Source organism: Rhipicephalus microplus, unplaced genomic scaffold (genome assembly GCF_043290135.1).
Source record: "Rhipicephalus microplus isolate Deutch F79 unplaced genomic scaffold, USDA_Rmic scaffold_69, whole genome shotgun sequence".
Taxonomy (NCBI): Eukaryota; Metazoa; Arthropoda; class Arachnida; order Ixodida; family Ixodidae; genus Rhipicephalus; species Rhipicephalus microplus.
In genome coordinates, this window is record NW_027464642.1 from 1,099,831 (window position 1) to 1,115,378 (window position 15,548).

Sequence of the window (15,548 nt, forward strand, 5' to 3'; positions counted from 1 at the left end):
TGTGGAGTATCTAGTTGTGGAGTTTTAAGTTGTGAAGTAACTAGTTGCGGAGTTTCTAGTTGCGGAGTTTTTAATAGCGGAGTTTCTAGATGTGAAGTTTCAAGTTGCGGAGTCTCAAGTTGTGGAGTTTCCAGTTGTGGAGTTTTTAGTTGTGGAGTTTCTAGTTGTTGAGTTTCTAGTTGTGAAGTCTCTAGTTTTGCAGTTACTAGTTGTGGAGTTTCTAGATATGGAATTTCTAGTTGCCGAGTCTGTATTTGTGGAGTTTGTAGTTGTGAAGTTTCAGGTTGTGGAGTTTCTAGTTGCGGAGTCTCTAGTTGCGGAGTTTCTAGTTGCGGAGTTTCTAGTTGTGGAGTTTCTGGTTGTGGAGTTTCTAGTTGAGGAGTTTCAAGTTGTGGAGTTTCTAGTTGTGGAGTCTCAAGTTGTGGACTTTAAACTTGTGGAGTTTCTAGTTGTGGAGTTTCTCGTTTTGGAGTTTCTAGTTGTGGAGCTTCTAGTTGTAGAGTCTCCTGTTGCGGAGTTTCTAGTTGCGGAGTTTCTAGTTGTGAAGTTTCTGGTTGTGGAGTTTCTAGTTGAGGAGTTTCAAGTTGAAGAGTTTTTAGTTGTGGAGTGTCTAGTTGTGGAGTTTCCAGTTGTGGAGTTTCGAGTTGTGGAGTTTCTAGTTGTGGAGTTTCTAGTCGTGGAGTTTCTAGTTGTAGAGTCTCCTGTTGCGGAGTTTCTAGTTGTGGAGTTTCTAGTTGGGGAGTTTCCAGTTGTGGAGTTTCTAGTTGTGGAGTTTCTATTTGTGGAGTCTCTAGTTGTGTAGTTTCTAGCTGCGGAGTTTCTAGTTGCGGAGTTTCTATTTGTGGAGTTTCTAGCTGCGGAGTTTCTAGTTGCGGAGTCTCTAGTTGTGGAGTTTCTAGTTGCGGAATCTCTAGTTGTGGAGTTTCTAGTTGTGGAGTTTATAGTTGTGGAGTTTCTAGTTGCGGAGTTTCTAGTTGTGGAGTTTCTAGTTGTGGAGTCTCTAGTTGCAGAGTTTCTAGTTGTGGAGTTTCTAGTTGTGGAGTTTCAAGTTGTGGAGTCTCTAGTTGTGGAGTTTCTAGTTGCGGAGTATCTAGTTGTGGAGTTTCCAGTTGTGGAGTTTCTAGTTGTGGAGTTTCTAGTTGTGGAGTTTCGAGTTGTGGAGTCTCTAGTTGTGGAGTTTCTAGTTGTGGAGTTTCCAGTTGTGGAGTATCTAGTTGTGGAGTTTCCATTTGTGAAGTATCTAGTTGTGGAGTTTCCAGTTGTGGAGTATCTAGTTGTGGAGTTTCAAGTTGTGGAGTTTCTAGTTGTGGAGTTTCTAGTTGCGGAGTTTTTAATAGCGGAGTTTATTGTTGTGGAGTTTCAAGTTGCGGAGTCTCAAGTTGTGGAGTTTCCAGTTGTGGAGTTTTTAGTTGTGGAGTTTCTAGTTGTTGAGTTTCTAGTTGTGAAGTCTAGTTTTACAGTTTCTCGTTGTGGAGTTTCTAGATATGAAATTTCTAGTTGCCGAGTCTCTATTTGTGGAGTTTCTAGTTGCGGAGTTTCTAGTTGTGGAGTTTCTGGTTGTGGAGTTTCTAGTTGTGGAGTTTCAAGTTGTGGAGTTTCTAGTTGTGGAGTCTCTAGTTGCGGAGTTTCTAGTTGTGAAGTTTCTAGTTGTGGAGTTTCTAGTTTTGAAGTTTCTAGTTGTGGAGTTTCTAGTGTTAGAGTCTCCTGTTGCGGAGTTTCTAGTTGCGGAGTTTCTAGTTGAGGAGTTTCCAGTTGTGGAGTTTCTAGTTGTGGAGTTTCTACTTGTGGAGTCTCAAGTTGTGGAGTTTAAACTTGTGGAGTTTCAAGTTGTGGAGTCTATAGTTGTGGAGTTTCTAGTTGTAGATTTTCTAGTTGTGGAGTATCTAGTTGTGGATTTTCCAGTTGTGGAGTTTCTAGTTGTTCAGTTGTGGAGTATCTAGTTGTTGAGTTTCTAGTTGCAGAGTCTCTAGTTGTGGAGTTTCAAATTGTGGAGTCTCTAGATGTGGAGTTTCTAGTTGTCGAGTTTCCAGTTGTGGAGTATCTAGTAGTAGAGTTTCGAGTTGTGGAGTTTCTAGTTGTGGAGTTTCTAGTTGTGGAGTCCCTAGTTGCGGAGTTTCTAGTTGCGAAGTTTCAAGTTGTGGAGTTTCAAGTTGTGGAGTCTCAAGCTGTGGAGTTTCTAGTTGTGGAGTTTCCAGTTGTGGAGTTTCGAGTTGTGGAGTTTCTAGTTGCAGAGTCTCTAGTTGTGGAGTTTCAAGTTGTGGAGTCTCTAGTTGTGGAGTTTCTAGTTGCCGAGTTTCCAGTTGTGGAGTATCTAGTAGTGGAGTTTCCAGTTGTGGAGTTTCTAGTTGTGGAGTTTCTAGTTGCGGAGTCCCTAGTTGTGGAGTTTCTAGTTGCGGAGTCTCAAGCTGCGGAGTTTCAAGTTGTGGAGTTTCTAGGTGTGGAGTCTCAAGTTGTGGAGTTTAAAGTTGTGGAGTTTCAAGTTGTGGAGTCTCTAGTTGTGGAGTTTCTAGTTGCAGATTATCTAGTTGTGGAGTTTCCAGTTGTGGAGTTTCTAGTTGTGGAGTTTCCAGTTGTGGAGTATCTAGTTGTGGAGTTTTAAGTTGTGAAGTTTCTAGTTGCGGAGTTTCTAGTTGCGGAGTTTTTAATAGCGGAGTTTCTAGTTGTGAAGTTTCAAGTTGCGGAGTCTCAAGTTGTGGAGTTTCCAGTTGTGGAGTTTTTAGTTGTGGAGTTTCTAGTTGTTGAGTTTCTAGTTGTGAAGTCTCTAGTTGTGGAGTTTCCAGTTGTGGAGTATCTAGTTGTGGAGTTTCCAGTTGTGAAGTATCTAGTTGTGGAGTTTCCAGTTGTGGAGTATCTAGTTGTGGAGTTTCCAGTTGTGGAGTATCTAGTTGTGGAGTTTTAAGTTGTGAAGTTTCTAGTTGCGGAGTTTCTAGTTGCGGAGTTTATAATAGCGGAGTTTCTAGATGTGAAGTTTCAAGTTGCGGAGTCTCAAGTTGTGCAGTTTCCAGTTGTGGAGTTTTTAGTTGTGGAGTTTCTAGTTGTTGAGTTTCTAGTTGTGAATTCTCTAGTTTTGCAGTTACTAGTTGTGGAGTTTCTAGATATGGAATTTCTAGTTGCCGAGTCTGTATTTGTGGAGTTTGTAGTTGTGGAGTTTCAGGTTGTGGAGTTTCTAGTTGTGGAGTCTCTAGTTGCGGAGTTTCTAGTTGCGGAGTTTCTAGTTGTGGAGTTTCTGGTTGTGGAGTTTCTAGTTGAGGAGTTTCAAGTTGTGGAGTTTCTAGTTGTGGAGTCTCAAGTTGTGGACTTTAAACTTGTGGAGTTTCTAGTTGTGGAGTTTCTCGTTTTGGAGTTTCTAGTTGTGGAGCTTCTAGTTGTAGAGTCTCCTGTTGCGGAGTTTCTAGTTGCGGAGTTTCTAGTTGGGGAGTTTTCAGTTGTGGAGTTTCTAGTTGTGGAGTCTCAAGTTGTGAAGTTTACACTTGTGGAGTTTCAAGTTGGGGAGTCTATAGTTGTGGAGTTTCTAGTTGTATATTTTCTAGTTGTGGAGTATCTAGTTGTGGATTTTCCAGTTGTGGAGTTTATAGTTGTTGAGTTGCGCAGTCCCTAGTTGTTTAGTTTCTAGTTGCAGAGTCTCTAGTTGTGGAGTTTCAAGTTGTGGAGTCTCTAGATGTGGAGTTTCCAGTTGTGGAGTTTCCAGTTGTGGAGTATCTAGTAGTGGAGTTTCGAGTTGTGGAGTTTCTAGTTGTGGAGTTTCAAGTTGTGGAGTCTCTAGTCGTAGAGTTTCTAGTTGCCGAGTTTCCAGTTGTGGAGTATCTTGTAGTGGAGTTTCCAGTTGTGGAGTTTCTAGCTGTGGAGTTTCTAGTGGCGGAGTCCATAGTTGTGGAATTTCCAGTTGCGGAGTCTCAAGCTGCGGAGTTTCAAGTTGCGCAGTTTCTAGTTGTGGAGTCTCAAGTTGTGGAGCTTAAAGTTGTGGAGTTTCAAGTTGTGGAGTCTCTAGTTGTGGAGTTTCTAGTTGCAGAGTATCTAGTTGTGGAGTTTCCAGTTGTGGAGTTTCTAGTTGCGGAGTTTCTGGTTGTGCAGTTTCTAGTCGTGGAGTTTCTAGTTGTGGAGTTTCGAGTTGTCGAGTCTCTAGTTGTGGAGTTTCCAGTTGTGGAGTATCTAGTTGTGGAGTTTTAAGTTGTGGAGTTTTTAGTTGCGGAGTTTCTAGTTGCGGAGTTTTTAATAGCGGAGTTTCTAGTTGTGAATTTTCAAGTTGCGGAGTCTCAAGTTGTGGAGTTTCCAGTTGTGGAGTTTTTAGTTGTGGAGTTTCTAGTTGTTGAGTTTCTAGTTGTGAAGTCTCTAGTTTTGCAGTTACTAGTTGTGGAGTTTCTAGATATGAAATTTCTAGTTGCCGAGTCTGTATTTGTGGAGTTTGTAGTTGTGGAGTTTCAGGTTGTGGAGTTTCTAGTTGTGGAGTCTCTAGTTGCGGAGTTTCTAGTTGCGGAGTTTCTAGTTGTGGAGTTTCTGGTTGTGGAGTTTCTAGTGGAGGAGTTTCAAGTTGTGGAGTTTCTAGTTGTGGAGTTTCTAGTTTTGGAGTTTCTAGTCGTGGAGTTTCTAGTTGTAGAGTCTCCTGTTGCGGAGTTTCTAGTTGCGGAGTTTCTAGTTGGGGAGTTTCCTGTTGTGGAGTTTCTAGTTGTGGAGTTTCTATTTGTGGAGTCTCTAGTTGTGTAGTTTCTAGCTGCGGAGTTTCTAGTTGCGGAGTTTCTATTTGTGGAGTTTCTAGCTGCGGAGTTTCTAGTTGCGGAGTCTCTGGTTGTGGAGTTTCTAGTTGCGGAATCTCTAGTTGTGGAGTTTCTAGTTGTGGAGTTTCTAGTTGTGGAGTTTCTAGTTGTGGAGTTTCTAGTTGCGGAGTTTCTAGTTGTGGAGTTTCTAGTTGTGGAGTCTCTAGTTGCAGAGTTTCTAGTTGTGGAGTTTCCAGTTGTGGAGTTTCTAGTTGTGAAGCTGTGGAGTCTCTGGTTGTGGAGTTTTTAGTTGTGGAGTTTCTAGTTGTGGAGTTTCGAGTTGTGGAGTCTCTAGTTGTGGAGTTTCCAGTTGTGGAGTATCTAGTTGTGGAGTTTCCAGTTGTGAAGTATCTAAATGTGGAGTTTCCAGTTGTTGAGTATCTAGTTGTGGAGTTTTAAGTTGTGAAGATTCTAGTTGCGGAGTTTCTAGTTGCGGAGTTTTTAATAGCGGAGTTTCTAGATGTGAAGTTTCAAGTTGCGGAGTCTCAAGTTGTGGAGTTTCCAGTTGTGGAGTTTTTAGTTGTGCAGTTTCTAGTTGTTGAGTTTCTAGTTGTGAAGTCTCTAGTTTTGCAGTGACTAGTTGTGGAGTTTCTAGATATGGAATTTCTAGTTGCCGAGTCTGTATTTGTGGAGTTTGTAGTTGTGGAGTTTCTAGTTGTAGAGTTTCTAGTTGTGGAGTCTCTAGTTGCAGAGTTTCTAGTTGCGGAGTTTCTAGTTGTGGAGTTTCTGGTTGTGGAGTTTCTAGTTGAGGAGTTTCAAGTTGTGGAGTTTCTAGTTGTGGAGTCTCAAGTTGTGGGCTTTAAACTTGTGGAGTTTCTAGTTGTGGAGTTTCTCGTTTTGGAGTTTCTAGTTGTGGAGCTTCTAGTTGTAGAGTCTCCTGTTGCGGAGTTTCTAGTTGCGGAGTTTCTAGTTGTGAAGTTTCTGGTTGTGGAGTTTCTAGTTGAGGAGTTTCAAGTTGAAGAGTTTCTAGTTGCGGAGTTTCTAGTTGTGGAGTTTCTGGTTGTGGAGTTTCTAGTTGAGGAGTTTCAAGTTGTGGAGTTTCTAGTTGTGGAGTCTCAAGTTGTGGGCTTTAAACTTGTGGAGTTTCTAGTTGTGGAGTTTCTAGTTTTGGAGTTTCTAGTCGTGGAGTTTCTAGTTGTAGAGTCTCCTGTTGCGGAGTTTCTAGTTGCGGAGTTTCTAGTTGGGGAGTTTCCAGTTGTGGAGTTTCTAGTTGTGGAGTTTCTATTTGTGGAGTCTCTAGTTGTGTAGTTTCTAGCTGCGGAGTTTCTAGTTGCGGAGTTTCTATTTGTGGAGTTTCTAGCTGCGGAGTTTCTAGTTGCGGAGTCTCTGGTTGTGGAGTTTCTAGTTGCGGAATCTCTAGTTGTGGAGTTTCTAGTTGTGGAGTTTCTAGTTGTGGAGTTTCTAGTTGTGGAGTTTCTAGTTGTGGAGTTTCTAGTTGTGGAGTCTCTAGTCGCGAAGTTTCTAGTTGTGGAGTTTCTAGTTGTGGAGTTTCAAGTTGTGGAGTTTCAAGTTGTGGAGTCTCTAGTTGTGGAGTTTCTAGTTGCGGAGTATCTAGTTGTGGAGTTTCCAGTTGTGGAGTTTTTAGTTGTGGAGTTTCTAGTTGTGGAGTTTCGAGTTGTGGAGTCTCTAGTTGTGGAGTTTCTAGTTGTGGAGTTTCCAGTTGTGGAGTATCTAGTTGTGGAGTTTCCATTTGTGAAGTATCTAGTTGTGGAGTTTCCAGTTGTGGAGTATCTAGTTGTGGAGTTTCAAGTTGTGGAGTTTCTAGTTGCGGAGTTTCTAGTTGTTGAGTTTCTAGTTGTGAAGTCTAGTTTTACAGTTTCTCGTTGTGGAGTTTCTAGATATGAAATTTCTAGTTGCCGAGTCTCTATTTGTGGAGTTTCTAGTTGTGGAGTTTCTAGTTGTGGAGTTTCTGGTTGTGGAGTTTCTAGTTGTGGAGTTTCAAGTTGTGGAGTTTCTAGTTGTGGAGTCTCTAGTTGCGGAGTTTCTAGTTGTGAAGTTTCTAGTTGTGGAGTTTCTAGTTTTGAAGTTTCTAGTTGTGGAGTTTCTAGTGTTAGAGTCTCCTGTTGCGGAGTTTCTAGTTGCGGAGTTTCTAGTTGGGGAGTTTCCAGTTGTGGAGTTTCTAGTTGTGGAGTTTCTACTTGTGGAGTCTCAAGTTGTGGAGTTTAAACTTGTGGAGTTTCAAGTTGTGGAGTCTATAGTTGTGGAGTTTCTAGTTGTAGATTTTCTAGTTGTGGAGTATCTAGTTGTGGATTTTCCAGTTGTGGAGTTTCTAGTTGTTCAGTTGTGGAGTATCTAGTTGTTGAGTTTCTAGTTGTGGAGTTTCAAATTGTGGAGTCTCTAGATGTGGAGTTTCTAGTTGTCGAGTTTCCAGTTGTGGAGTATCTAGTAGTGGAGTTTCGAGTTGTGGAGTTTCTAGTTGTGGAGTTTCTAGTTGTGGAGTCCCTAGTTGCGGAGTTTCTAGTTGCGAAGTTTCAAGTTGTGGAGTTTCAAGTTGCGGAGTCTCAAGCTGTGGAGTTTCTAGTTGTGGAGTTTCCAGTTGTGGAGTTTCGAGTTGTGGAGTTTCTAGTTGCAGAGTCTCTAGTTGTGGAGTTTCAAGTTGTGGAGTCTCTAGTTGTGGAGTTTCTAGTTGCCGAGTTTCCAGTTGTGGAGTATCTAGTAGTGGAGTTTCCAGTTGTGGAGTTTCTAGTTGTGGAGTTTCTAGTTGCGGAGTCCCTAGTTGTGGAGTTTCTAGTTGCGGAGTCTCAAGCTGCGGAGTTGCAAGTTGTGGAGTTTCTAGTTGTGGAGTCTCAAGTTGTGGAGTTTCAAGTTGTGGAGTTTCAAGTTGTGGAGTCTCTAGTTGTGGAGTTTCTAGTTGCAGAGTATCTAGTTGTGGAGTTTCCAGTTGTGGAGTTTCTAGTTGTGAAGCTGTGGAGTCTCTGGTTGTGGAGTTTTTAGTTGTGGAGTTTCTAGTTGTGGAGTTTCGAGTTGTGGAGTCTCTAGTTGTGGAGTTTCCAGTTGTGGAGTATCTAGTTGTGGAGTTTCCAGTTGTGAAGTATCTAGTTGTGGAGTTTCCAGTTGTGGAGTATCTAGTTGTGGAGTTTTAAGTTGTGAAGTAACTAGTTGCGGAGTTTCTAGTTGCGGAGTTTTTAATAGCGGAGTTTCTAGATGTGAAGTTTCAAGTTGCGGAGTCTCAAGTTGTGGAGTTTCCAGTTGTGGAGTTTTTAGTTGTGGAGTTTCTAGTTGTTGAGTTTCTAGTTGTGAAGTCTCTAGTTTTGCAGTTACTAGTTGTGGAGTTTCTAGATATGGAATTTCTAGTTGCCGAGTCTGTATTTGTGGAGTTTGTAGTTGTGGAGTTTCAGGTTGTGGAGTTTCTAGTTGCGGAGTCTCTAGTTGCGGAGTTTCTAGTTGCGGAGTTTCTAGTTGTGGAGTTTCTGGTTGTGGAGTTTCTAGTTGAGGAGTTTCAAGTTGTGGAGTTTCTAGTTGTGGAGTCTCAAGTTGTGGACTTTAAACTTGTGGAGTTTCTAGTTGTGGAGTTTCTCGTTTTGGAGTTTCTAGTTGTGGAGCTTCTAGTTGTAGAGTCTCCTGTTGCGGAGTTTCTAGTTGCGGAGTTTCTAGTTGTGAAGTTTCTGGTTGTGGAGTTTCTAGTTGAGGAGTTTCAAGTTGAAGAGTTTTTAGTTGTGGAGTGTCTAGTTGTGGAGTTTCCAGTTGTGGAGTTTCGAGTTGTGGAGTTTCTAGTTTTGGAGTTTCTAGTCGTGGAGTTTCTAGTTGTAGAGTCTCCTGTTGCGGAGTTTCTAGTTGCGGAGTTTCTAGTTGGGGAGTTTCCAGTTGTGGAGTTTCTAGTTGTGGAGTTTCTATTTGTGGAGTCTCTAGTTGTGTAGTTTCTAGCTGCGGAGTTTCTAGTTGCGGAGTTTCTATTTGTGGAGTTTCTAGCTGCGGAGTTTCTAGTTGCGGAGTCTCTAGTTGTGGAGTTTCTAGTTGCGGAATCTCTAGTTGTGGAGTTTCTAGTTGTGGAGTTTATAGTTGTGGAGTTTCTAGTTGCGGAGTTTCTAGTTGTGGAGTTTCTAGTTGTGGAGTCTCTAGTTGCAGAGTTTCTAGTTGTGGAGTTTCTAGTTGTGGAGTTTCAAGTTGTGGAGTCTCTAGTTGTGGAGTTTCTAGTTGCGGAGTATCTAGTTGTGGAGTTTCCAGTTGTGGAGTTTCTAGTTGTGGAGTTTCTAGTTGTGGAGTTTCGAGTTGTGGAGTCTCTAGTTGTGGAGTTTCTAGTTGTGGAGTTTCCAGTTGTGGAGTATCTAGTTGTGGAGTTTCCATTTGTGAAGTATCTAGTTGTGGAGTTTCCAGTTGTGGAGTATCTAGTTGTGGAGTTTCAAGTTGTGGAGTTTCTAGTTGTGGAGTTTCTAGTTGCGGAGTTTTTAATAGCGGAGTTTATTGTTGTGGAGTTTCAAGTTGCGGAGTCTCAAGTTGTGGAGTTTCCAGTTGTGGAGTTTTTAGTTGTGGAGTTTCTAGTTGTTGAGTTTCTAGTTGTGAAGTCTAGTTTTACAGTTTCTCGTTGTGGAGTTTCTAGATATGAAATTTCTAGTTGCCGAGTCTCTATTTGTGGAGTTTCTAGTTGCGGAGTTTCTAGTTGTGGAGTTTCTGGTTGTGGAGTTTCTAGTTGTGGAGTTTCAAGTTGTGGAGTTTCTAGTTGTGGAGTCTCTAGTTGCGGAGTTTCTAGTTGTGAAGTTTCTAGTTGTGGAGTTTCTAGTTTTGAAGTTTCTAGTTGTGGAGTTTCTAGTGTTAGAGTCTCCTGTTGCGGAGTTTCTAGTTGCGGAGTTTCTAGTTGAGGAGTTTCCAGTTGTGGAGTTTCTAGTTGTGGAGTTTCTACTTGTGGAGTCTCAAGTTGTGGAGTTTAAACTTGTGGAGTTTCAAGTTGTGGAGTCTATAGTTGTGGAGTTTCTAGTTGTAGATTTTCTAGTTGTGGAGTATCTAGTTGTGGATTTTCCAGTTGTGGAGTTTCTAGTTGTTCAGTTGTGGAGTATCTAGTTGTTGAGTTTCTAGTTGCAGAGTCTCTAGTTGTGGAGTTTCAAATTGTGGAGTCTCTAGATGTGGAGTTTCTAGTTGTCGAGTTTCCAGTTGTGGAGTATCTAGTAGTAGAGTTTCGAGTTGTGGAGTTTCTAGTTGTGGAGTTTCTAGTTGTGGAGTCCCTAGTTGCGGAGTTTCTAGTTGCGAAGTTTCAAGTTGTGGAGTTTCAAGTTGTGGAGTCTCAAGCTGTGGAGTTTCTAGTTGTGGAGTTTCCAGTTGTGGAGTTTCGAGTTGTGGAGTTTCTAGTTGCAGAGTCTCTAGTTGTGGAGTTTCAAGTTGTGGAGTCTCTAGTTGTGGAGTTTCTAGTTGCCGAGTTTCCAGTTGTGGAGTATCTAGTAGTGGAGTTTCCAGTTGTGGAGTTTCTAGTTGTGGAGTTTCTAGTTGCGGAGTCCCTAGTTGTGGAGTTTCTAGTTGCGGAGTCTCAAGCTGCGGAGTTTCAAGTTGTGGAGTTTCTAGGTGTGGAGTCTCAAGTTGTGGAGTTTAAAGTTGTGGAGTTTCAAGTTGTGGAGTCTCTAGTTGTGGAGTTTCTAGTTGCAGATTATCTAGTTGTGGAGTTTCCAGTTGTGGAGTTTCTAGTTGTGGAGTTTCCAGTTGTGGAGTATCTAGTTGTGGAGTTTTAAGTTGTGAAGTTTCTAGTTGCGGAGTTTCTAGTTGCGGAGTTTTTAATAGCGGAGTTTCTAGTTGTGAAGTTTCAAGTTGCGGAGTCTCAAGTTGTGGAGTTTCCAGTTGTGGAGTTTTTAGTTGTGGAGTTTCTAGTTGTTGAGTTTCTAGTTGTGAAGTCTCTAGTTGTGGAGTTTCCAGTTGTGGAGTATCTAGTTGTGGAGTTTCCAGTTGTGAAGTATCTAGTTGTGGAGTTTCCAGTTGTGGAGTATCTAGTTGTGGAGTTTCCAGTTGTGGAGTATCTAGTTGTGGAGTTTTAAGTTGTGAAGTTTCTAGTTGCGGAGTTTCTAGTTGCGGAGTTTATAATAGCGGAGTTTCTAGATGTGAAGTTTCAAGTTGCGGAGTCTCAAGTTGTGCAGTTTCCAGTTGTGGAGTTTTTAGTTGTGGAGTTTCTAGTTGTTGAGTTTCTAGTTGTGAAGTCTCTAGTTTTGCAGTTACTAGTTGTGGAGTTTCTAGATATGGAATTTCTAGTTGCCGAATCTGTATTTGTGGAGTTTGTAGTTGTGGAGTTTCAGGTTGTGGAGTTTCTAGTTGTGGAGTCTCTAGTTGCGGAGTTTCTAGTTGCGGAGTTTCTAGTTGTGGAGTTTCTGGTTGTGGAGTTTCTAGTTGAGGAGTTTCAAGTTGTGGAGTTTCTAGTTGTGGAGTCTCAAGTTGTGGACTTTAAACTTGTGGAGTTTCTAGTTGTGGAGTTTCTCGTTTTGGAGTTTCTAGTTGTGGAGCTTCTAGTTGTAGAGTCTCCTGTTGCGGAGTTTCTAGTTGCGGAGTTTCTAGTTGGGGAGTTTTCAGTTGTGGAGTTTCTAGTTGTGGAGTCTCAAGTTGTGAAGTTTACACTTGTGGAGTTTCAAGTTGGGGAGTCTATAGTTGTGGAGTTTCTAGTTGTATATTTTCTAGTTGTGGAGTATCTAGTTGTGGATTTTCCAGTTGTGGAGTTTATAGTTGTTGAGTTGCGCAGTCCCTAGTTGTTTAGTTTCTAGTTGCAGAGTCTCTAGTTGTGGAGTTTCAAGTTGTGGAGTCTCTAGATGTGGAGTTTCCAGTTGTGGAGTTTCCAGTTGTGGAGTATCTAGTAGTGGAGTTTCGAGTTGTGGAGTTTCTAGTTGTGGAGTTTCAAGTTGTGGAGTCTCTAGTCGTAGAGTTTCTAGTTGCCGAGTTTCCAGTTGTGGAGTATCTTGTAGTGGAGTTTCCAGTTGTGGAGTTTCTAGCTGTGGAGTTTCTAGTGGCGGAGTCCATAGTTGTGGAATTTCCAGTTGCGGAGTCTCAAGCTGCGGAGTTTCAAGTTGCGCAGTTTCTAGTTGTGGAGTCTCAAGTTGTGGAGCTTAAAGTTGTGGAGTTTCAAGTTGTGGAGTCTCTAGTTGTGGAGTTTCTAGTTGCAGAGTATCTAGTTGTGGAGTTTCCAGTTGTGGAGTTTCTAGTTGCGGAGTTTCTGGTTGTGCAGTTTCTAGTCGTGGAGTTTCTAGTTGTGGAGTTTCGAGTTGTCGAGTCTCTAGTTGTGGAGTTTCTAGTTGTGGAGTTTCCAGTTGTGGAGTATCTAGTTGTTGAGTTTCCCGTTGTGAAGTATCTAGTTGTGGAGTTTCCAGTTGTGGAGTATCTAGTTGTGGAGTTTTAAGTTGTGGAGTTTTTAGTTGCGGAGTTTCTAGTTGCGGAGTTTTTAATAGCGGAGTTTCTAGTTGTGAATTTTCAAGTTGCGGAGTCTCAAGTTGTGGAGTTTCCAGTTGTGGAGTTTTTAGTTGTGGAGTTTCTAGTTGTTGAGTTTCTAGTTGTGAAGTCTCTAGTTTTGCAGTTACTAGTTGTGGAGTTTCTAGATATGAAATTTCTAGTTGCCGAGTCTGTATTTGTGGAGTTTGTAGTTGTGGAGTTTCAGGTTGTGGAGTTTCTAGTTGTGGAGTCTCTAGTTGCGGAGTTTCTAGTTGCGGAGTTTCTAGTTGTGGAGTTTCTGGTTGTGGAGTTTCTAGTGGAGGAGTTTCAAGTTGTGGAGTTTCTAGTTGTGGAGTTTCTAGTTTTGGAGTTTCTAGTCGTGGAGTTTCTAGTTGTAGAGTCTCCTGTTGCGGAGTTTCTAGTTGCGGAGTTTCTAGTTGGGGAGTTTCCTGTTGTGGAGTTTCTAGTTGTGGAGTTTCTATTTGTGGAGTCTCTAGTTGTGTAGTTTCTAGCTGCGGAGTTTCTAGTTGCGGAGTTTCTATTTGTGGAGTTTCTAGCTGCGGAGTTTCTAGTTGCGGAGTCTCTGGTTGTGGAGTTTCTAGTTGCGGAATCTCTAGTTGTGGAGTTTCTAGTTGTGGAGTTTCTAGTTGTGGAGTTTCTAGTTGTGGAGTTTCTAGTTGCGGAGTTTCTAGTTGTGGAGTTTCTAGTTGTGGAGTCTCTAGTTGCAGAGTTTCTAGTTGTGGAGTTTCCAGTTGTGGAGTTTCTAGTTGTGAAGCTGTGGAGTCTCTGGTTGTGGAGTTTTTAGTTGTGGAGTTTCTAGTTGTGGAGTTTCGAGTTGTGGAGTCTCTAGTTGTGGAGTTTCCAGTTGTGGAGTATCTAGTTGTGGAGTTTCCAGTTGTGAAGTATCTAGTTGTGGAGTTTCCAGTTGTTGAGTATCTAGTTGTGGAGTTTTAAGTTGTGAAGATTCTAGTTGCGGAGTTTCTAGTTGCGGAGTTTTTAATAGCGGAGTTTCTAGATGTGAAGTTTCAAGTTGCGGAGTCTCAAGTTGTGGAGTTTCCAGTTGTGGAGTTTTTAGTTGTGCAGTTTCTAGTTGTTGAGTTTCTAGTTGTGAAGTCTCTAGTTTTGCAGTGACTAGTTGTGGAGTTTCTAGATATGGAATTTCTAGTTGCCGAGTCTGTATTTGTGGAGTTTGTAGTTGTGGAGTTTCTAGTTGTAGAGTTTCTAGTTGTGGAGTCTCTAGTTGCAGAGTTTCTAGTTGCGGAGTTTCTAGTTGTGGAGTTTCTGGTTGTGGAGTTTCTAGTTGAGGAGTTTCAAGTTGTGGAGTTTCTAGTTGTGGAGTCTCAAGTTGTGGGCTTTAAACTTGTGGAGTTTCTAGTTGTGGAGTTTCTCGTTTTGGAGTTTCTAGTTGTGGAGCTTCTAGTTGTAGAGTCTCCTGTTGCGGAGTTTCTAGTTGCGGAGTTTCTAGTTGTGAAGTTTCTGGTTGTGGAGTTTCTAGTTGAGGAGTTTCAAGTTGAAGAGTTTTTAGTTGTGGAGTGTCTAGTTGTGGAGTTTCCAGTTGTGGAGTTTCGAGTTGTGGAGTTTCTAGTTTTGGAGTTTCTAGTCGTGGAGTTTCTAGTTGTAGAGTCTCCTGTTGCGGAGTTTCTAGTTGCGGAGTTTCTAGTTGGGGAGTTTCCAGTTGTGGAGTTTCTAGTTGTGGAGTTTCTATTTGTGGAGTCTCTAGTTGTGTAGTTTCTAGCTGCGGAGTTTCTAGTTGCGGAGTTTCTATTTGTGGAGTTTCTAGCTGCGGAGTTTCTAGTTGCGGAGTCTCTGGTTGTGGAGTTTCTAGTTGCGGAATCTCTAGTTGTGGAGTTTCTAGTTGTGGAGTTTCTAGTTGTGGAGTTTCTAGTTGTGGAGTTTCTAGTTGCGGAGTTTCTAGTTGTGGAGTTTCTAGTTGTGGAGTCTCTAGTCGCGAAGTTTCTAGTTGTGGAGTTTCTAGTTGTGGAGTTTCAAGTTGTGGAGTCTCTAGTTGTGGAGTTTCTAGTTGCGGAGTATCTAGTTGTGGAGTTTCCAGTTGTGGAGTTTTTAGTTGTAGAGTTTCTAGTTGTGGAGTTTCGAGTTGTGGAGTCTCTAGTTGTGGAGTTTCTAGTTGTGGAGTTTCCAGTTGTGGAGTATCTAGTTGTGGAGTTTCCATTTGTGAAGTATCTAGTTGTGGAGTTTCCAGTTGTGGAGTATCTAGTTGTGGAGTTTCAAGTTGTGGAGTTTCTAGTTGCGGAGTTTCTAGTTGTTGAGTTTCTAGTTGTGAAGTCTAGTTTTACAGTTTCTCGTTGTGGAGTTTCTAGATATGAAATTTCTAGTTGCCGAGTCTCTATTTGTGGAGTTTCTAGTTGTGGAGTTTCTAGTTGTGGAGTTTTTGGGTTGGAGTTTCTAGTTGTGGAGTTTCAAGTTGTGGAGTTTCTAGTTGTGGAGTCTCTAGTTGCGGAGTTTCTAGTTGTGAAGTTTCTAGTTGTGGAGTTTCTAGTTTTGAAGTTTCTAGTTGTGGAGTTTCTAGTGTTAGAGTCTCCTGTTGCGGAGTTTCTAGTTGCGGAGTTTCTAGTTGGGGAGTTTCCAGTTGTGGAGTTTCTAGTTGTGGAGTTTCTACTTGTGGAGTCTCAAGTTGTGGAGTTTAAACTTGTGGAGTTTCAAGTTGTGGAGTCTATAGTTGTGGAGTTTCTAGTTGTAGATTTTCTAGTTGTGGAGTATCTAGTTGTGGATTTTCCAGTTGTGGAGTTTCTAGTTGTTCAGTTGTGGAGTATCTAGTTGTTGAGTTTCTAGTTGTGGAGTTTCAAATTGTGGAGTCTCTAGATGTGGAGTCTCTAGTTGTCGAGTTTCCAGTTGTGGAGTATCTAGTAGTGGAGTTTCGAGTTGTGGAGTTTCTAGTTGTGGAGTTTCTAGTTGTGGAGTCCCTAGTTGCGGAGTTTCTAGTTGCGAAGTTTCAAGTTGTGGAGTTTCAAGTTGCGGAGTCTCAAGCTGTGGAGTTTCTAGTTGTGGAGTTTCCAGTTGTGGAGTTTCGAGTTGTGGAGTTTCTAGTTGCAGAGTCTCTAGTTGTGGAGTTTCAAGTTGTGGAGTCTCTAGTTGTGGAGTTTCTAGTTGCCGAGTTTCCAGTTGTGGAGTATCTAGTAGTGGAGTTTCCAGTTGTGGAGTTTCTAGTTGTGGAGTTTCTAGTTGCGGAGTCCCTAGTTGTGGAGTTTCTAGTTGCGGAGTCTCAAGCTGCGGAGTTGCAAGTTGTGGAGTTTCTTGTTGTGGAGTCTCAAGTTGTGGAGTTTCAAGTTGTGGAGTTTCAAGTTGTGGAGTCTCTAGTTGTGGAGTTTCTAGTTGCAGAGTATCTAGTTGTGGAGTTTCCAGTTGTGGAGTTTCTAGTTGTGAAGCTGTGGAGTCTCTGGTTGTGGAGTTTTTAGTTGTGGAGTTTCTAGTTGTGGAGTTTCGAGTTGTGGAGTCTCTAGTTGTGGAGTTTCC